Genomic DNA, 21847 nt, shown 5'->3' with positions numbered 1-21847 from the left:
TGTACACGTTCTCACACCTGTACAAGTTCTCACACCCCTGAACACATTCTCACACACCTGTACACGTTCTCACACCTGTACAAGTTCTCACACCTGTACACGTTCTCACACACCTGTACACGTTCTCACACCTGTACAAGTTCTCACACCCCTGTACACGTTCTCACGCCCCTGTACACGTTCTCACACCCCTGAACACGTTCTCACACCCCTATACACGTTCTCACACACCTGTACATGTTCTCACACCCCCCGTACATGTTCTCACACCCCTGAACACGTTCTCACACACCTGTACACGTTCTCACACCCCTGTACACTTTCTCACACCCCTGAACACGTTCTCACACCTGTACAAGTTCTCACACCCCTGTACACGTTCTCACACCCCTGAACACGTTCTCACACCCCTGTACACGTTCTCACACCCCTGTACACATTCTCACACCCCTGTACACATTCTCACACCTGTACATGTCCTCACACACCTGTACACATTCTCACACACCTGTACATGTTCTCACACCCCTGTACACGTTCTCACACACCTGTACATGTTCTCATCCACCCAGCACGATAGATGTGCATGGACAGTGTCTAGGAATGTGACCACCCGTCAAACCTTAAAGAGAGAACCACCAGACTTAGGTCTGAACTAATAGAAAACAGCATTGGGAAGGAGAGGCAAGCAGCTGTAAGTTGGGATTTTAAAGAGACCGTAGAGGGCCAGGTGTGGCTGTGCATGAAGCCACAACAGTTGGTCGGTGTGGCAGGAGAATCAAGAGTTCAGTGTCATCCTTGGTTACATAGGAAGCTTGAAACCAGCCAGTCTCTATCTCAAAAACTAACCATAGAACGCTGCCCTAGACAGCTTGAACAAAGACATTCCCTTGAGACTATGAGACTCCATTTCCTGTCACTAAAACCCCCTACCTAAACTCAAACAGGTAATAGCTGACAAAACACAAAGCCTTGTTCAAGTAATACATCACTCTAACACAGGCTGCTTGCCCGAGTCACCTGCATTACTGGTGGGGAAGATAAGGCCTGCCCACTGACTGGCTCAGTCTGTGCAAAGGGCCACGATGACATCGTAATGCCCAGACCAAGATGGAGAGCGAGTTCCCCCATGAACTAGGAAGAGTCTAAGATGGAGCTGGAAGGCAGACACAGACCTTTCTCTTCTCTGCCTGCTTCTCCGTGGGTACCATCAGTGTCGCTGTCACGGAGGTGGGGAGTGGAAATGAAGAGGTAGCTAATAGTCCCAAAAGTCGCCACTCCGAGTCTCTGTGTGTTTCCAGCCCAATTGCTTGCTCTATTCAAGAGGTCTGCTATGCACTCTGGACTGACCCGGCATTTCTACAGCCATAGCTATTAAAATTGTTCTTCAGGGTGTGACCTGACTTTTGTGGCTTTATCTTGTTCCAAATAAAACTATGGTCATTGGCCATCCATTTTCTCATGGACATCGTTCTCACAGATGCCCTTGGTGCTGGTGACATCAGATCTATATCTGAATTGCCTTCTTGTGCAAGTCCTTTTTGCTTTAAAGCCTTCTAGAATCCTCTGCGCCATCACTGAGAACTCGGCACCCCAGTCAGTGGAGCTTTCTTGGAGATGCAGGTGTCTTTAGGTGGGGGTTGTTTATGAGTCTGTACAAAATGTCTTCACTCTCATTCCTAGGTCTCCACATGCCTTCCAGCAAAGTCAAGGGTCAAGGGTCAAAATTCTTATATTCTCAACCTCAAGCCTCTGTCTACACAGTGTGTGTTCATTGGAAAGGAGGTCTTAGAAGCATTCTTCCTTGGAGGTGTTCTATTTGGACTTGACTTCCAGTTCTGTCCCTCATTTGCTGTCTAGCTTTGGTAGGTCATAGTGTTCTAGATACCAGTTTCCGCATCATGAGAGTCAAAGGAAATGATGTGTAAAAATGCTTGATTCAGTCCAGTTCTTCCAGGACAAACAGTCCCCTACAGGGCTTGTTGAAGCAGGGGGTCTCTGACACACTGAGCCTAAGAGCCGACATTTCCAGCAAGAATTGATTGAGTGCACACAGTGCCCTGTGCCGAGAGACACCCTTCTTGTAGTGCAGGACAGTGAGCAGCCAGCCAGCGGAAACCACCCAAACATCCCACTTCACCCAGGTAGTGTTTCCTGACCCCAGATAAGCACCAGCTCCAGCGCTTGCTTAAAAACAAACCAGAGCAGACGAACAGGCCTCTGTCCAGACTCCGGCAACTGGATGTCCCAGGGGAGAGAGCTGGTAATCCTCACGGTGATGGACCTCTGGGATAGAGTGCTCCTCCGCTGGGCAGAGGAACACTGCAGGCCCACATCTCATTCTGTTGGCAACAACTGTGTGTGGGCGGAAGCAACCCGTGTCCTTTCCACATAGGAATGTGACTATGGAGCCACTCCAGGGTTTCCCTGAGGAAGAGGCCTCCTGCAGCCTGCGAATGAAGACCTCCTGAGGCTGGAAGCGAGACTCTCTGAAACGTGTGTGTGTGTGTGTGTGTGTGTGTGTGTGTGTGTGTGTGTTTGTAGCTGGGGAAAGTATCTCAGAAGCAGGCAGGCTAAGGGGGACTTCCTAGGAGGAGCCTTACTGCTGGCACAGGAGAAACTGCCCAAAGCAAGACCTATTCACAGTAGCCCTCACAGAAGAAACCAGGAACATATATCAGACTCACCTGGGAGGCCTCGTAACTCCTCTACCTAAGGCTGAGCATCAGCCCTCACCCATTGCCCAGAAACACAAGGGTGGACACATCTGCAGGGGTCCAACGCTGCGTGGACAATCGCTATGCACAACACTGGCTAAGAAGCCAGGCTAAAAGGAGGGCCTCACACCCCGGAACGCCTGATGCCTCCCATCAGCACCCGGGTAAGACAAGTCCCATTTCCACAAGAACTCTCACTTTAAGTGAAACTATGAAGTCATGTTTGGCTGCATCTTTAAAACCTGTTTTGGAAAAGTTGCTCAACACCACTAATGATTAGAAAGATGCAAATCCAAACCACAGGGAGATACCACCTCACACCCATTAGGATGGCAGTAACAAACAAACGAAGAAGGAAGTGGGGAGTGGCAAAGGTGGGAAAACATCAGCCCCCATGCACTGCTGGCAGAACGGAAAGAGGGGCCATGTCTATAGAAAGTAGCTAGGCAGTGGGCCAAAAATTAAACATAGACTCGACGTATGCATTTGCAATTCCATCATTCATTTTTCCGTGTGTGTGTGTGTGTGTGTGTGTGTGTGTGTGTGAGAGAGAGAGAGAGAGAGAGAGAGAGAGAGAGAGAGAGAGAGAGAGGAAAGCAGGCTCTTAGGCATTTGCAGCACCAAAGGTATCCCATCCACAGATGGGTAAGTACACAGTAGGCACGGGCAATGAAACACACTTCTTGTAAGCTGGGGGAAATTCTGGTGCATCCTACGATGTGAACAAATCTTAAGGACGTTATGTAAATGAAATATATGAGGCACAAAAAGATGTTGTATTATTATACTTATAGGAAGGAAAAAAAACAAAATGGGAGTAAAATCCATAAAAAGGAAGATGAATAGAAGTTTCCCAGATACTAAGGAAGGGGGTAAAGGAATGGAGAGATGTTGTTGAATGGATTAATAGTCCAGTTTTGCAAGATGAGAAACTCTGGAGGCCAGATCCACAACTTTGGGAGTGTGTGTAACATCACGCCATAGCACGGCGTAGAACTAAGATGGTACATCTTATACTGTGTGTGTTTTATCAGGATTCACGAAGAGAAGCACAGCACTGAAAGAAAAACTTGACACAGTGTGGAAATGATGAGATTCACTCACAGTGCGGCGCTTTTTGTTGTTTTGTTTTGTTTTTCTGAACCAAATGTTTACGTCAGGGCTGGCAAGCAGAGACACTGAGCCTTTGTGTTTTCAAAACATCTCCAACAAAGGTGCAGAACACTCAGAGGACATGAGTGTTCCTTTCCCAAACACAGAAAGAACCCACTAGGGGACCATTGCAAGGGAGGAAAGTGGGCCACAGGACTCCCAGGTGCTCACTGGACACGGCTCGTGTGGTGCTTTCGACTCCTATGAATGTGGTTCATTTGTTCCCCTTTCTTCTCTCCTCATAGTGGCCAGGCTCTCAGCTATGGAAGCGCAGAGCGGGCAGGAGTCCAGGAGGCAGAAGAAGTAAGACTAGAAAGAGAAAACTAGGGGCGGAAGTGGCTGCACATCCCCAGGGCTGGCAAAGGAGTCTCTAAATGGACAAACTTCATCTGGGCCTGGAGCTGGGAGCCGCTCACAGGAGACCCTGACTGTAATCGCCTCTCCTTTACAACCCTGGCCGACCCACGGTAGGGAATGAGCAAATGACAGTTTGCACCATACCACAGTGGGGCTACATTTCCAAGAAGGGTATCTCTACCCCGGCTTGTCTTTGCCCAGCTGGCCTCCAGGGAAGTCTAGCTCCTTGTCTGAGGCCGCTTTGGGAGGCTGTATCTACCCATTTGTATGCCTCTTCTAAGCAACTATGGACCTTTTTTGTTATGGAAAAACTAAACCAGGCCTAATTTCTGATCAACTTCACCTTTCAGGCTCACTCAGGGAAGACAAAATCCATTAAATGCCCCTGCTCTCCTGTGAGAGGCACGGAACCCCCATCGCAGTGAGATGGGAGTTCTTGAGGGGACAGACACGCTGATGTGGATCAGTGTCTGGCTTATTGACGGTGCTTAATAAATATTCGATCATAGCAATCTTAATTACTGGATTACATCATGTCTGTCTTAGGGTAAGAGATAAATAAATAATGCCACCATAATAACGAGGCACTCATGGAAGGCTGCTCAGTTTCAGCTCCCACCACTACACAGGAGGTTTTTAATAAATTTGGGTGGATTTCATATTTCATAAAGAGGTATCTCTCTGCTCACTGCAGGTGAACATTTCTGAAGATAAGACTTATTTAGTATTAATAAGTGCAGAGCTTCCTGGTTGCCTGTTTTACATCCTCATGTTCAACTCAACATAGGTCATAGGAGTTCGCCGCCAATGCCAAGGAAGGTGATTAAGTGCGCTACAGTATCCGTACTGCAGGGGGCGAAAGTGAGCAAATGACATTGTAGACTAAGCCAGGTCCTCTTCAGACAGAGCCCCAAACTCAGACATCTTCCAGCAGCATTCCAGAAGGTTCTGTATAAGAAGAAAAAGAGCAATGGTCAGCAGTAAGGACAGACCCTGCCCAGTCTAAAGGAGTGGCCTTACAAAGCTCCAATGGCCCTCTGCAGGAATAACACCCAGAGGTGTTCAGTCTCCCCCGTTAAAAAGCCAGGAGTACAGCTATAGCCACACAAATGGTTTCATTTCTAAATGCTACTCATCAATCTATGTTCCTCTAAAGCCCACTGCCTGTGGCTTTACGGACCTCGTCTGGCCCTGCACTGGAGGGGAGATCAGAGGCTAGTGCTGAGAACCAGAACTGCTCCTTCTGTGAACACCTGGACAGACAAGGGCAGGAAAGATCTGAGCCTAGCATCACCCACCGCAGGGTGCGATGGCACTGGTCCTTACCTACCACACTCCCCATGGGATTCCCCGTAGTCTCTCCTGCTCCTCTGCTTCAGGTGGGGAGGCTGATGAGACTGTGGGTCTCCACTGGGCACCGGGGCATGCTACAGCAACAGGACGCCATCTGCGTGCTTGCCAGCACCCGAAAGCCTCACACTGTGAACGGAACTGATTTCAAAGTTATATGGAAAACTCTGGAAGATTCCAGAAGCAGAACTGGTTTTCAGGAGCATGGCCTTAAATGCCAAATATCAATCCGGGAGGCAAGATGGTGAGCTGCAAAACCACTTCTTCTAAGAACACACATTCTAACTTTGTCCAACTTTATACTGCAATTAAGCCAAGTCTGGTCTTCTGGGCACTGAACCAATCAGGAGAATGAGAAGGAAACTTCTCTAGTGGCATTCATGGGGTGGGGACAGCCCTGGTGTCCTCCATGTCCCATGCATCTCTGACAGGAAGGTGGATGCTCTAAGCAGTTGTCCATGAACCTGAGAACTCCCCTCCCTCCTGGAGTCCCAGGACCCATAATGCAAAGGCCCCTACTCTGGAGGAATCCTTGACTGGCCCTCAAGAACAAACAGACAGCACAGGGCTCTTTCACAACACCTCTCCCTGCCAGGCCTCCATTCTATCACAGTGACATTAGCCACTAACTCTATGTGGTTTTAGCACAGGGACACATGTGGGGTAAAGATTGCAAAAAAGCCTCTTGTTACGTGTCTTAATTACTATACTTCAAGTCACCAGCATGGCATAAACAGCATTAAACACACACACACACACACACAATCACACATGCATGCCCAGCTTACAGAACAGTATCTGCTGGTTTCAGGTTATTTTTGTATTTAACACAAGACAGCAGAGTACTTGAGTGTGTGTGTGTGTGTGTGTGTGTGTGTGTGTGTGGTGCTTTCTTTCTTTACATGTATATGTAGGGTTTTATATTAGCATATGCAATCCATTTTTACATGGTTACATAACAGCCCACCCTAATGATTTTCTCCCATTTCAATTTTCTAATTTGGAAGGACAGCCTCAGACAGCCACACTCTCGGCTTGGACCTTTAACTGTTTCTGATGTCTGTGGGCTTGCCAATATTTCTAGCGATGTTGGACTCCCTGAAGCCACTTAGTATCAGATAACCCTAAGTGAGGTTACCAGACAGCCTGGAGTCTGCGGGACGGGCCAGGCTGGCCCAGGTGCCACCGTCTCTGCCACGTGGTGAGAGGAACAGACACAACTCTGCCCCATCATGGTCTGCCTGTGTTTCTGGTTCCCTGATTGCCTCTCCTTCCCTGAGTCCTCAGCCCCCACCCATTCACGCAGATCATCTTTTTCTGTCTTCCCCTCTTGGGGAATTTTTCTTTTCTTCTTAATTTCTGGCATTTCAAACAAATGCATACAAATCTCAGACGACGGGCAAACAAGTGACCAAATTCAGATGTTCTCCTGTACCCCAGCCCCTGTGTGACTTTAGTATCCCGGGCACCATGAAGTCCCGTATCTGCAGTTCCACCTGCATGCTTCCTGCTACTTTATGCTACTATCACACTTAAAGATTCCTAGAAATTCTTTAATGTCAAATCCCTGAGCAGTGTCATTGCTGTTTAGACGTCTGCGAGAGTCTGGTGTAGACTAGTGTACACATGGTACAGGGTCATTGTTCCTGTCTGCTTTGCAGTAATACTTTGTTATATAAATCTACTGCCTTTACTCATCTCATCATTTCCCTTTTTTTTGGGGGGGGGGGAATAGGTATTAATTTTTCTGTCAGCAAGGAAAGTCATAGGTTCTGTTACAGCATCTTCATCCATACAGGAAACCCGTCTCTCTACCTGCAGATCATTCCACAGACATCTTGTTTTCCCAAGCACATCTTGCTGACTTCAGCCTCATTGTGCTTAGTACTTTTCTCTACCTGTGTCCACCAAGGGTGGGGTTGTTAAACTAGGCTTGGGGGCTTCTTCTAAGGACAGCAAGAATCCTCACTGGTTCCCATAGGCAGCCTCCTCGTGGGCAGAAATTCCACTGGTGTCTGATGATCTATAATACTTCATTTCCACCCGCCCATCATTAGGGGAACTTTCCTTCACCCATCGCTTGTGGCTTCGAACCATTTGATACAGTTCAGGTGCAGGTCAAGCTATGCCTGCTGCCTTGCCCCATTTTTCAGAAGGGTAAGTTGATCCCTGTGTCTTTAAGGGCATGGAGGGCTGATGTGGGAGTGTCATATATCAATCTGTTGATTTCATTGGTTAAGCAATAAAGAAACTGCTTGGTCCTCATAGGTTAAAACATAGGTGGGAGGAGTAAACAGAACAGAAGGCTGGGAGAAAGAAGCTGAGTCAGGAGTCGCCATGATTCTCCCAATCCAGACAGACGCAGGTTAAGATCATTCCTGGTAAGCCAGCTCGTGGGCTACAACAGATTATTAGAAATGGGCTAGTCCAGGTGCGAGAGCTAGCCTAAAAGAGGGCTAAAATAAAAATGGGCTAAGCGGTGTTTAAAAAAATACAGTTTCCGTGTAATTATTTCGGGTAAAGCTAGCCGTGGGGGTGGCCGGGTGCCGGGGACACAGCCCGCCGCCCTTATTTCAACAGAGGGCTGTATGAATAGCCCTTTTTCTTCCAATCATTTATGAACTAATCACTTTAAAGACATTTGATTCTTAACCATGTACACAGTGCTGCTTCCTTTCCCAGTGAGAGACTCTTCAAACCAACGCTTCAACTTTTTGATATGATCCAGGGGGATTTTAGATGGCCTGCCTGTCTTTCTGAAGTGACAAAGTGTTCCAGGATGTGCTTGTATGTTTTCTGCTTTATTTATTTGCCTATTAATTTTTTTCTTTTTACATAAGAAAGGGTGTTTGAAGCAAAAATCTAGGCATAAATCACAAGCATTGCTATTATGTCAACTAGATGATACTTCGCTTTCTTAAAAGAGAGTTATCAGAAGTCACTGCTGATGTTCCAGAGAAGGAATGCAGAGCTTTGCCCAATATTGTCATTTCTTATCATGTTCATCTCCTTTCTCTACTACAAAATAAATAAATAAATAAATAAATAAGCCTTGCATTCTAATGGCATCAGCACATCCAATGGTGTGCTTCTAAGAACAGCATAAGGTTTTATTTTATATTTGATCTAATAGGTATATCCTCATAGATACTAAGCCGAATCACTGTATTTTAAAACCGTTTGATGTGTTTCCCCCAACGTGCTACCTACACAGTAAGTTTATTTGTTTCGATTTTGATATGTTTGTTTGTCTACTGAGGCTAGGAGCAGAACCCAGGTCTATTCACGCTAAGCAAAACGCTCAATTCTAGGCTAAATCCTAAGTGTCCCCATTTGTTTCACTTCACTGGGACAAATGGCTCCTCGGTTTTCCAGATCTGATGTTTTTCTACCTTGTTGTTTGAGGCTATTTGTTTGTTTCCCAACCACCCTGACTCGAAATGATCACACGGAAACTATATTATTTGCAATACTGTTTGGCCAATAGCTTAAGCATATTGCTAGCTAGTTCATATATTCTAAACTAACCCATCTCCATTAATCTGTGCAGCACCACAAAGTTTCAGTGGACCCCAGCAGAGGTGTCTGTCCCCAGCCACAGCTACATGGCTTCTCTTTAACTCTGCCTACTCTTTCTACATATCTCTTCCAGCCTGGCTATATTCTGTTAAGCCACTGACCGAAAGCAGCTTCTTTATTCATTAACCAATAAAAGCAACAGATAGACAGAAGGACTTCCCACACCATTTCCCCTTTTCTGTTTAAATAAAAAGAAAGGTTTTAACTTTAACATAGTAATATTATATATAACCAAACAGGTATCAACCAAGAATAATAGTTGCAATATTTATATCTACTTTATCTTTTATCATAACTAAGGAAAACTATAATTACAACTATATATTCTTCAACTCCATAAAAGACTCCAGAAGGAAATAACACTACCTAAATTAACAGGAAGTACATTATAAGCAACTTTCAAAACTCTAGAATTGACAGAGACATCTCACTGCCTGGACAGTCACCCAAAGTTCTTCTGTAACATTGGGGCATCCGATCTTCAGCCTGGAGGCCCATAGAATCTGGCAGACTTTTCCATGAAGCAGAAAATGCAAAGATCTATTCTGCCTTGTAATGACAAAGTCCATCAATTACTTTCTTCTGTGTCTTGTAGAATGTTTTATGGAGCAGGAACCCCGAAGGACCATCTCACCTTTAGGCAAATTCAGCTGTCATTTTTTGTGCATCCTTCATGTACAGTTTATACAGCATAACATCAAGCAGTCCAGGCAAGAGCAGTTCCTTGCCCAAATGACTAACAAACTCCATAAAGAGCCTCTTCAATGCCCATCTTCCTTTTGAAATAGATTGGTGCTGCCAGGAGCAGATGTGTCTCATTGTCATTAAAAGTCTAAGTTCTTAAAACATTTTAAATGTCATATTCTGAAGGTCTCTGAAAGATTTGAAAAATGCCTATCTAACTGAAATATATCTTTATATCTAGAAAATCTAACTAACATGACTAGAAGCTTGACTATTATAGATGATTATCTATTAACCTATATTTCTTAATTATACATTACATTTTTAAATGAGCTGCACAAACACAATACCTTAATCAAGAGAAGAAATATATATGTAACAAAATTGAACTAAAATTTGTATTGATAGACCAAAATCCATACCAATGCAAATTATTAATCTCTATAGCATATCCCCCTTTAAATGTAAACAAACATTTATAAACAATCCTTTAGGGAATCTGGGCATAGTTCTCTCCAACTGCTTCCTGCTTTATGTTGGGCAAGGTATTTGGGGATTCACAGAGACCTTTTGAGGGGGTCTTGGTCCATCAAACCACTTTAGTCTGGAAGGGTTCCGCAGAGTCTCATCCTCTGTGGACACAAAAGAACCATTTTTCCAAAGCAAGAAATCTTTAGATCCAAAGATTGGAGTCATAATACTTTTAAAATACATATGTTGGTTTAGCTTAGCAGCCCATACTCAGTCAAAAAATTCAAAGAAAACACATAATAATATACATAATCCAGACTCTCTTACGTAGCTTATTTTTCTTATGCTATTACTTTTTCTACAGGTTTAATATTTATTTTATTATCTTTACTCCTTTAATCTATGACTGTTTGTATTATTTTATATTTCATTTACTGTTTCTATACTCTTTTTCTTCTCTCTACTAAGCCTACATACATTTTAAAACACACTGTGTCTTGTTTAGAGGTTTTTCATGTCTGAATCTGTCCTATTGTACATCTGAAATCCTTTTCTGTCCAGGAGCACTTCTAAAAATGCTAAGTGGTATTACTAGGACTAAGGTTGCTTTGACTTTTGGCTCTACCCAGTCAAACATGGCAGAGGTTTGTTCAGTGCAAGCCATGTTCACAGACCCATTTTCAGGCACACAGCTGGTCTATGTTGCCATTAGGCAAATTTTGTAGCACTCTGCTCACAAACCCCAAGTAAATGTTCCATAGCTGGACCTCCCAAAAGAGGTTCAGAAACATTTGTGCTAGAAACTAGCACAAATGCGGAAGCCTTCTTAAAGGAGCCATGCAATTGTTGCTGCTACCGCTGAGTCAGGAAGCCTTCTCTTAAAAGAATTGTGCCTCTGCTTGCTTCTAACAAACAGCTCACCAGAGAAAATATTGCTACCAAAAGCCATGCTTAACTCTGTTCTTTTGAGTCTAGAATTCCTTTTTAAGATTTCTCAGGTTTTATGTGGATTTAGCTGGCACATGTTGGCATGTCAATTTATAAAAATATAAAAATATTTAGTGTATAATTTTTACACTAAATATAAAGATATTTAGTGTAAAAAAATTAGTGTATAATTCCATAAAGTATTTTCATGTCTCCAAACTAAAGGTACCCAAGAAAGGGCAGTTTCTGAGCCGTCTAACTTCCATCCCTCTCCCCTCACCCTGTCCCATTCCTTCTCCACTGGTAACCATTTCTGGTTGTTGTCTATTTATGTTGTCTTTTAGAACAACGAGGACAAAAGTGGCATTCATTCACAGCCCCCTCCTTGAATTGACAGTAAACCACATTTCTCTCCCTTGTCCTCAGAATTAGAAGCTACAAGGTCAGAGAGGAGGCCTTTGTCTCTCTCTACAGTTAGTACTCCAAGGCAAAGAGGCATGCAGCTTCTTGATAATTCCTCAGCACAAACTCCTAAGATTGCCATTCACAGCAGATCTGCCATCACCCTAACTAGGACATAGCCAGAGCAGTCTTATTATGACAAATAATGTCATGACCTGGCTTCCCTAGCCATGATTTAATGCCAGTGTAACCACATGTTCTGTCTCATTAGATACTTGCAGAGATCTGGAGGCACCAAGTGGAGAAGGAATCAAAGCAGGTGCCTAGGTTGGTCAGCGGTTGGTGGCCTGGGAAGAAATGCCTTAAACCTCTGAGGTCAAAACCTACAATGCTGGTAGCTTGGCTATGAAGAGCCCTGGGAGCTTCTCAAGGGCTCTACAAAGACTATAGAGGTGAGAAGTAGAAAGATCAGGGCAAAGTGCTCTTACACAGAGAACCTACTGGGAACAAAGGATCCGAGGCAGGAGAGAGGTTAAAAACAATCCTGTCTCCATAGAAATGGGTGACGGTCAGTTAGACAGTGACTTTTCTCTCCCTGTAGTTGTTCTGCAGAACAGAGCTGAAATACCTGTGGGGGCAGCCAGCGCTCACCTATGCTTTGTGGTCCATGCCTTATGTGCAGGCAGTCTTGGATGCTATAAGATCAGTTTTGTACCAGCTTCGTGGAAGCAAGGTCTAATAATAGGTTTTTTTTAAATCCACAATATCCCAAGCATGATGCTCCCCAACGTACAATGACGTTATGGTCCAACAAGCACATGGTAAGCCGAAATTCATCAGCTGCAAAACAAGTTTCAACATGCACAGTCATGTGGGGTGCTCCTTTCATGACTGGCTGAGAAGTACAGCTTCTTGTCCCTGCCCAGCACCTCCACAATAGTGAGACCAGATGCTACTAACCTGGTGATCAGCATTCATACCACCAGGTACATGCCATGTTGTCACAGATATAAACTGGAAAATTCCAAGCAGGGTCATTGTACATTGTAGATCATCTATCACAATGTGATGAACATAGGACATGACTGAAGTGCTTATGTGTCACGGGATATCTCTCTCTCTCTCTCTCTCTCTCTCTCTCTCTCTCACACACACACACACACACACACACACACACTTCACAAACTTTCATTGTGAAGTCCTTACCAAGGAACCCTGGAGGTTAAGCCTTGGGGAGGCTGTCTCACCCTCAAGCCAACAAGTCCCTCCATCGATGACAAGCCCCAGCTATGTCCAGGCAGGAAGAGCAGCAGCCCGTGGAAGAGTCCTTAGCCACATGGGTCTACTGTTTTCAGACTGTGAGATACTAACGGAGCCCTCATTCTGAGTTTAGCAAGCAGTCAGCATCCCTCTACATCCATACAGATCCATGTCCTGAAAGACTATTAGAGTCTGAATCTGAAAGGTGCCACATGGGCTCATGTTTTGAGCATTCTAGCCCAGCTGTTTGGTGTGTCTTGACCCCGCCCCCAGTCCTGTGCGGGGATCAAACCTAGGGCCTCATACAGGCTAGGTACTGCCTTTCTTCATCTTTTTATTTTAATTTTGAGACAGCAGCTCACTAAGTTGTCTAAGCTAGTCTTGAACTCACTCTGTAACCCAGGCAGGCCTTAAACTTGTGAACCTGTTGCCTAAGCTTTACAGGCTTGAACCAACAAGCCCAGTTGTGGCACAACTCAAAAGGCTATGGAGCCTTTAGGAGGTGTGACCCAGCTACACTTCACTATGGGCAGGGTGAGTGTCTTTTTTTCTTATCTCCTCCTGAAGCTCTGGGATTGTGAACTCACTAGTGTAAGGACATTGAATGGTACCAGGCACAATGCAAGTGTTCTGTGTGGGCTGGCTAGCTTTTCATTTTATTATCAAGTCAATAAGATGCCCCAGGCTCATAAAGACATTGACAGAAATGATGCCCAAGGAAAGCTTGGTGCTGGCAAAGAAATGTTTCCTATGTCCAGGTCACAGGGGTAGAAGAATCGGGTGAGTTACCGCCTGATCTTTGCAGGGATGTGAGCTTCAAATAACCAGAGCCAGAAATCAGCTACAAGAGCCACCCTGCACTGCCCTCGGTCCCCGCTTTTGCACAGGTCTAGTTATACAGGTATAGCACAGGTTAAAACTGATGTCAGGTGAAGCTAGTGACCATCATATGCATCAAGGCCACAGCTCGGCCATTTTCTCTACTGCCATTAAGCAGGCACTCTGTCCTGCTATGTTCCTGAGGCCTGCTGAGAGCCGTCCTTGCAGGGACAGAACATAGTAGCACACTGCCTGAGGACAACTTTATTTATGCTCCTCTGAACGGACAAGCAGGCCTTGTTTTTCTAGACCATTCAGAGCACAGTGGCTCACATAGCGCCCATGAGTCTACATTTAGAATGGTGTCTTCATCCACATTCTTTCCATGCAGCTCATGGCTCCTGGGCTGGAAGACAGTGGTCACTTCTTCTCAGCCAGGAACCATGCGGGCTCTGGGCTACGGAGACCCTGTGTTCTTGATCCAAAGTCTAACTGTTGTCTCTGCCGGGAGTGGTCTGTGTCAGCATGCCCACAGTAACTAAAGCAGATATGGGATCCAAGGCTTGCCAAAGGTGGAACTTTCCTGGGGGCAACTGAGTTCTGGAGTGGAGCATGGTGGCCTGGTTAGCTTGCTAGGAGGTTCCTGCTAGGCAGATTCTCTATTGTTCTCTCCCAACACGGCTGACGAAGCTGCCCTTCACTCCCTGGACCGCCAAAAATGCCCCTAGTCTCTTGTCAGTCCGTCACTTCAAGCAAACAGTATCAACTCTTGCCTGGGAGCACAGATCACCGTTTCCATGATCCCAAACCAGACATGAGGTCATGCTGGCCACCTGTGAGGCATTAAGAGTAAGCTGGGAAGAGCGACACGGAGGACGACAGCGAAGAGAGCTGGGAAATCAGAAGCCCTGCTGAACGGTTCAGTTCTTGTTACTCACCCAAAACAAATTCCATGTAGAATGAGGTCTCGCAGTGCAACTGCCTAAAGCTGGGATGAAGTGACTCCGGCCAAACATAGACAACTCGGAACTGACTGGATTTGTTTGCATAGGAGAAAACAATCGCTAAAATATCAAATCTATGATTTCTTGGGTATTGTTTAAGAGAAAGCTCTATTTAAAAAAATTGGCTTAAGTTTTATTTTAAGAAAACTAATAATTGATAATTTAGATGCTTGAGGCTGTCACACAAAAAAAATTGTGTAACAATAATAAATAAGTGGCTAACATTTGGGAAACTTGACAGTGTAATTATATATGCATCATCGCTCCTCTGACAGAGCAATGGGTGCTCTTTCCGGTTTAGAAAAAGGAAAACAGAGGTTTAGCACAGAGGAGTGATTTGGCTGGTGTCAGAGAGCTAGGAATTAATGGACTCAGGGCTTCCCAGGTCTGTGCAATGCGTTCACTCCCGTTTCATGTTGTTGTTTGTCTCGGGTGGGATGCATAACATTGAAAGGTTCATTTTGAGTCTTCTTCAAACCATCTCTCAATGCTGGACCAGGAAAAGTACAGCCTTGCCCACCTCCAGAGCCTAATAGTCACAGACTAAGGTTCAAGATTAGGACAGAGGTGACTGCCCTTGAGGTGCCCACAGAGTCAGGACAGGCAGTCCACAAATAGATCCAGGGGTAGAGTGCTCGAGGGCTCCCCCAGGGTACTGAGCTCTGCATGGAGCCAGATATCTGACTGGACAGGACAACTTGAAGCCTTCAGGCCACAGATCAAGGGAGCTTAGAAGGGGGCTTTAGGCAAAAGGGAAGAAATTCTTGTATTGAATCCTGGCAGTAATTGAGCTTACACAGGACCTGCTTGGGGAGGACAAGGAGGGCAAGAGACTAGCATGGCAGAGGCTGAAGGAAGCAGGTGGTCGAGGGCCACTTGGAGGTAGAGCAGAAGACCCCAGGCCAATCTAGGATGCAGTCCATAGAGAAGGCAGGTGTGACCTCATCTTGGGACTTTGAAGTGGGGGGGGGGGGGCTTCCCAGAGAAGGAAAGGGGAGACCTGGACTGACAGGAAAGATTTGTCATTGGTACTCGGGTCTTGCAAACTCCAGGGCCAAGCTGTCAAGTGGACCCTTACCTTCTTCTCCCCTGGGTAGTTCACATCCTTCTGCACCTCTCCTCCTTGATACCCAGCCCAGCCTTCCCCCAGCCTGCGGCGGGCCAGATTCTTTTGCTCCAAAAGCACGGCAGAGTACAGCTCCTTACTCGAGGAATGCAGGCCGTGGTTGTCCAGAGCCGATGATGAAACAGGCTATTTCTGCTCTAGGACATCAGCAGGCCTCCGCGGCTGACTCTGGGGCACACACTATCATGTTCTTAACGTTTCTTGAGACAAGTGTTTTCCTTCCCACTTGGAGATAGTTTTATTCGAATCTAGGCTCTGGGGTAGCTTTAGAGACCATTCCGAACTGAAGCTGGACTCGTGGTGAGGGTCCAACTGAATGGGCAAACAGTTTTCACTCCCCAAGTTATCTGTCACTCGTGGCTGATCTGGATGTAAAAATAGCCTCTGAGGCTGTTTGTTTAATCTGACTGTTACTTGACACCACGCGGGTGTTGCAGAGCAGACTGTTTGCCTCTTCCCCACCAAGAACACCATTTGGTTTCCCCAGGCCAGTCTCTGTTTGGGTAAGCTTCTGGGCTTTCCATATCTAGCAGCTTCTGGCCACTGATTTTGCTCAAATGGGTAACTTGGGTGAGACGCAGGCAGTCTGAGGGTTGAATCCTCTTTCCTCTCCTTTCCGGGCAGCGTGGCTAAGGGGGACAAAAGTTTGGACAACTGAGCAGCGCCGGGTACCCTCCAGATCCTGGGAAGGCCTGTGGAACAAGCAGCTGGGACGCACGTGGAGAACGGAAGGTACAGTCTGCACACTCGCCTGCTCCTTGGCACAGTCAAGGGAGTCTTAAGCGGCTAGTGGAAGGGGTGTCTGTTTGGGGAGGGCTGCAAGTGTTGAGATGTGCAGGATGGCGTCTGCAGGGAAGAGCACGCTGAGGGCTCGGGCTCTCGGGGGCTGAGTGTGCTTTGTGGACCATGAACAGAAGATTTAGGGCGTGTGTGTGTGACTTTGTCCTCCCACGTCTCTGTCAGGGTACTCAGCTCCTCCACGGCAGAGCGCGCACGTGCTTGCGGGTCTGTCTGGTCCTTGCGCTGCCGAACGGGACCACGGGGGTCCCAGGTTTCACAGCAGAGTTGAAGGAGACGACTCCCTTGTCACTCCCAGCTATAACAGAGAGAGACGCTGGCTTATGGGGACACTTTCTGGCACTCTGAGTGATAGGCTTTGAAAGCACATGGGTCTCCAACACAAAGCCCTCAGCAGACTGCCTGTCCTCATGCACCCCAGGGAGCCCAACCAGATTCCCTAAGAGTCAGGCTTGCCCAGTGGAAAGTCATCCTTTTTCTTTTCTTTCTTTTTGCTTTCATCTTTCTTTCTTTCTCTCCTTCTTTCTTTTTTGATGAAGAAGAATTAGTGAGTGATGAGAACATTTTTGAATATAAATATATGAAAATGTAATAGAATTAAAAAATACTACTCAGTACTTTAAACTGCCTCCGTAAACCCAGGAGTCAGATGTGCACGCCCAGCACTGGGAAACAGTGCTGACTGAATGCCCTGTGACTGGGAGCCTGGATTTGTAAATAAAGCTGGGCTGGCACAGAGCCCAGCGCCTTCATTTGCATACAGCCAGGCTGCTTTTACACACCTGCCCGGACCGTGCAGTGTGAAAATACGAAATCAACTGTGTGATCTTTTACAGAAAAAGGTTGCTGACTTGCCCGCGGGGCAAGTGCTCCTGGAGTCAAGTAGAATAGTAACCCACACACACCCACAACAGCAATGCAGCTCGTGCAAGCGACTCTAAATTCAGTGGGTCACCTCGAAACAAAACAAACAAAAAGACGTGCAGGTTGGAAGTTTGAAGCTTGAGGCTGGAGGAAGGAGTCAGCTGGGATGGGAGAGGAACGAGAGAGGGCAAAGGGGGTAGGAGTAATGGAAATACACTATACCTTGTCAATAAATAAAAAACTAAAACAAATTTAGGAAGAATAAAGGAAAGTTTGAGAGCAGGACAGTGAGGGCCAGCAACTGGCAAGTCATGAAATCTCCCCTAGGCCTGTTTGTCGGAGTAACAACGGAAGTGTTCGATTTTGCCCTGTAGGGCTGAGGGTTACCTTAGCCCCGGAGTCACCACCAGTCATGTGGAGCATCCGTGTGGCCAGCTGACCAGAGAGAGATCTGTGCTTATTGGGGATTTATAAATAGCCATCTTCGGGTGACTCGAGTCCAACCCGTGTCTGCCTCTGCGTCTTTGGGCTGGGAGCAAGGGTTGCCCGCTTTTTGGTGACCAGAAGCTGGTAGGAATGGGAGCAAATGCTCACACTAAAGAGGAAGGGGCATGGGTGATGGGAGGCTGGATCATTGAGGCAGAAGGAACTGTGAGAAGGTGGCAGGAAAGGCAAGAGGTAGCCTTGTGGGCTCAGAGGAAGAGTCCATCTCTTTGGCTGACCGCCTTTTCTCAGCAAGCATCTGCACTTCCTGCCTCTCTGCTCTTGTCCCTGACTAACAGGGGGAAACCCCGTGTTCTAAAATAGCTTACTCCTCCAGTCATAGGCAGTCTCAGTAACTGAGCTCTGCCCGTGACGCCAAGGCTAGGCTGCCTTACTTGCTGCTTCTTGGGGTTTTAGTCTGTGTGTGCAGGGTTACTGGTGATTGGGGGGGGGGGGGGCGGGCTTTAAGGGAATGTCCTGGGGGAAGGTGCACAGGGCTGGCATCCCCTAGGAAGATCCAAGCAGGCTAGAGTGTGTAAGCCTTATTTCTATTGGTGGATTAACCCCATTTCACCAAATCTAGCCAATCCATAGACCCGTGATTCCATGGGTTTTCATTTGTTTGTGGTTCCCGCTGTTTTTGTTTGTTTGTTTGTTTGTTTGTTTTTAAACATAGACTGTCCTTGAACTCCTAATCCTCTGTCTCTACCTCCAAAGTGCCAAGTTCTGAGAGTACTGGAATGTCCAACCATACCCTGCCTATCTTGGCTTTTGTTTAGTTAGTTAAGAAAGCTTCAAGTGCCTCTGGGTCTCTGCTTGGTTCCCAGGGGCTTGCATGACTTGAGCTGGTATGAGTGGCTGGAGGGGAAACCAAAAGATCAATGGAGGTCAGAGATCAGGACCCAGTAGGGAACCTGTGGGGTACACACCAGTACTGAGGCACATCACACAATGTAAGCCACAGGGTCAGTGTGGGGCGTAGTTGTATGTGGCATAGTCGTGCAATATGAGCATATACGGCCTTCTGGAGTGGGCGGGGGGGGGGGGGATGAGCAGAGCACGGTCTTGGCTTGAGGAGCAGCCTCAAGTGGCAGATGGAGCTGAGGCGAGCCAAAACACATTCTGATCTGGGCCTGTGTAAGTTGACCTTAGAGGAATCTGACAGCGAAAGAGTTTGAAGAACCCAACAAGTATCCGTGTGGCTTCTCTAAGGACTTGAGAGTGTTCTCAGTCAGCTCTCCAGGGTCCAGCTCAGACAGGATGTGGACCCAGGAAGGGCTCCCAAAAAACAGTTCATAGTTCTTACAGTAAGCTCCAACTGGATTCCCAGGCTCTTGTCAGCCTCACACTGTCCTTTTCTTCTTTGAGAGGGCCCCTTCTTCAGAAACTGGCTGGCTGGGGGAGACAGATATTCCTTCAGCCGTTTCCCATCTTAAAGCCTTTGCCCAAAGGAAAGAGGGGGTGCAGGCACTCAGCTGATGCATCTAGGAGCAGGGTTTCTGAAGCAGCTCAGATCTTCCCCCAGCCTCTCCCTGTGGTGACTGTTTCCACACCTGGTGCTGCTGAGCCCCACCTTTAAGGAGCGGGTGACATTGGAGCAGACCCTTGACTGGATCTGAGACGACCAAGGCGACATGCAGCATTGTGTTTTGGGGGGTCAAAACCTGGGCCTTGGCAGCTCTACCAAGCTAGGCCTGGCCACCTGTCCTCAATATGCCAACTAGAGAGACATGCTGTGAAGAGATTCAGTCCACGTGACCACACTGGAAAGAGCAACACAGAGTCCCAGAGATCCCCATAGCTGTCTTGGGGGATGCTAATATAAAGTTTAAGTGTAACATTATGTGCATGCCCAGCTAGCTCAGTTAGTGGAGCAAGAAACTCCTAAATTAGCTGGACGGTGGTGGCTTTAATCCCAGAACTCGGGAGGCAGAGGCAGCGGATCTCTGTGAGTTCGAGACCAGCCTGGTCTACAAGAGCTAGTTCCAGGACAGGCTCCAAAGCTACAGAGAAACCCTGTCTTGAAAAACCAAAAACCAAATTAAAAAGAAAGAAAGAAAGAAAGAAACTCCTAAGTTTAAAGATAAGGATTAAAATCATTGACCAGCGATAGGCAGTCTATGTGGTCATAAATCTCCATGAGAGACCAGATTCTCCTTTGGCTGGCGCCAGGCTTTAGCCCTTCCCTTCGACTCGCATGAGCTTTCTGGGGAAATTTCAACTCCCTAGAGACCTTTGTTTCACCATCCTGATTGCCAAAGAAAGGGCAGAGGTGCCTTTCTCTTTAGAATGGCTTCGCTCCTGCTAGTGTTATTATAGCACCAACAGCTAACGCCTGTCCCCAGTCTGGCCTTGTCTGACTCTCACAGGATGGAGGGCCCAAGTGCTCCAGAATTCAAAGACACAGGGCTACACCCTGTCCTCAGCTCCCACCGAACAGCCTTCATGCAGTGGCTAGCTACATGTTCCGAACAGATTTACGGTTGAGGTCACCCAGCATGATGAGTCCTAGGATCTCCTTCAGAGATGCAGACATTGAGGCTTAGAGAGGTTAAATAACTTGGCCAAGACTGTACAGCTATTGAAGCAATGACCCAATCAGACCAGGAAAAGCTGATGGAGGAGATCCCCAAGACCAGGGAAGCCTTGAGAGCCCTGGTTGGCCCCAGTTCAGTGGTGGAGCTCTCAACCATTCTGTCTCCCTGTATTTGGGGAAAAGCACAGCCCTCCCAGTGACTCTAATGGCAGAGAGTAAGCCTGGATTAACCAAGTTACCTGATAGTGATGACCATGCCATCTCGGCTTCACAGACACAACTACTTCATTTTCACAGTAACCACAAGAGGCAGGCATGTTCCATGCATCATGTCTGAAGAAACTAAGGCACAGAGAAGGGGTTCTTTGTTTGTTTGTTTTGTCATTGGTTGAGGGCCACACACAGCTAGTTCAGCCAGGATCCAAGTCCAAGCTCATCTGGAGTCCATCCATGTTCTTCCTATTGGATTATTCTGGCCCTGTGTGGGGATTAGAAGTGTTGGGGGTGACACTGAGTGAGCACCTACTGTGTGTTTTATGGGTGTGAGCTCCTCTGACACACTTGGCATTCCGTTGGTAAATGTGATTTCTACCACTGAATAGGGAATTTCTTCCTGGCACTGTGCTCCAAGACCCCACGGTCCCTGCCATAGTCCACTCAGGTTAGCCTCTAAAAAATACACAAATGGCTTATAAACAACACAGTCCTGGCAGCTGCAAAGTCTGAGCTGAAGTACAGAGGAGCTTTGAGTCTGACTCTTGATCTCTACTTCCTGTTCCTGACCTTAAGGTAATCCTTGAACCTCTCTGAGTCTCAGTTTCTACATATGAAAAATTTTGACACCAAATCTACCTAACCTTCTAATTGGAACTCCGAACAAGATCATATATTCAAAGTGTGTGGTGAGGATCAGGAGTTAAATCAAATTCAAGGACAAATGGCCTTGAAGTGCTGTGCTCAGTGAGCATCCTGGGGTATGGGTGATCGATGATGGCCGCTCTCTCCTGTGCATCTCTGCTGCATCATCCATTTTTTGGGTGAAGCAATTGTCCTCCTGGTTCTAAGATAGTGATTCTCAACCTTCCTAATGCTGCAACTCTTTAGTACAGTTCCTCTTGTTGTTGTAACCCCAACCATAAAATTATTTCGTCTCTGCTTCATAACTGTAATTTTGCTGCTTTTGTGAATCGTCATGTAAATATCTGTGTTTCCTGATAGTCTTAGGAGACCCCTGTAAAGGGGTCATTTAACCCCAGAAGGGGCTGCGACCCACAGGTTGAGAACTACTGCTCTGAGGGGCTGTGACCCACAGGTTGAG

General features: G+C 46.6%; 1 protein-coding gene and 1 long non-coding RNA gene across 5 annotated transcripts in view; one reads left to right on the top strand and one right to left on the bottom strand.

Annotated features, from left to right (window-relative positions):
- The window catches only part of CUNH10orf71 (chromosome unknown C10orf71 homolog), a 50031-nt gene that overhangs the window by 9662 nt on the left and 18522 nt on the right, over nt 1-21847 (top strand). For 2 of the 4 annotated variants that reach the window (XM_041662312.1, XM_041662309.1), the window contains exons 1-2: nt 16037-16148; nt 16473-16580. The gene's annotated coding sequence lies outside the window, so the exon portion shown is untranslated. Of the gene's footprint in view, nt 1-16036; nt 16149-16257; nt 16352-16472; nt 16581-21847 lie in introns of those variants that run through there. The other 2 variants (XM_041662310.1, XM_041662311.1) reach the window with 2 other exon arrangements.
- On the bottom strand, nt 4845-15873 carry LOC121454918. The gene is made up of 3 exons (XR_005975379.1): nt 15801-15873; nt 5553-5717; nt 4845-5174 (listed from the first exon to the last, which is right to left on the bottom strand). It is a non-coding gene; the product is annotated as an uncharacterized LOC121454918 (long non-coding RNA).

Source organism: Microtus oregoni, unplaced genomic scaffold, assembly GCF_018167655.1.
Source record: "Microtus oregoni isolate MIOR12 unplaced genomic scaffold, Mior012 000013F_ref0000133, whole genome shotgun sequence".
Lineage (NCBI taxonomy): Eukaryota > Metazoa > Chordata > Mammalia > Rodentia > Cricetidae > Microtus > Microtus oregoni.
The sequence above is the reverse complement of the archived record's forward strand: the minus strand, read 5'-3'. Positions and strand labels throughout refer to the sequence as shown.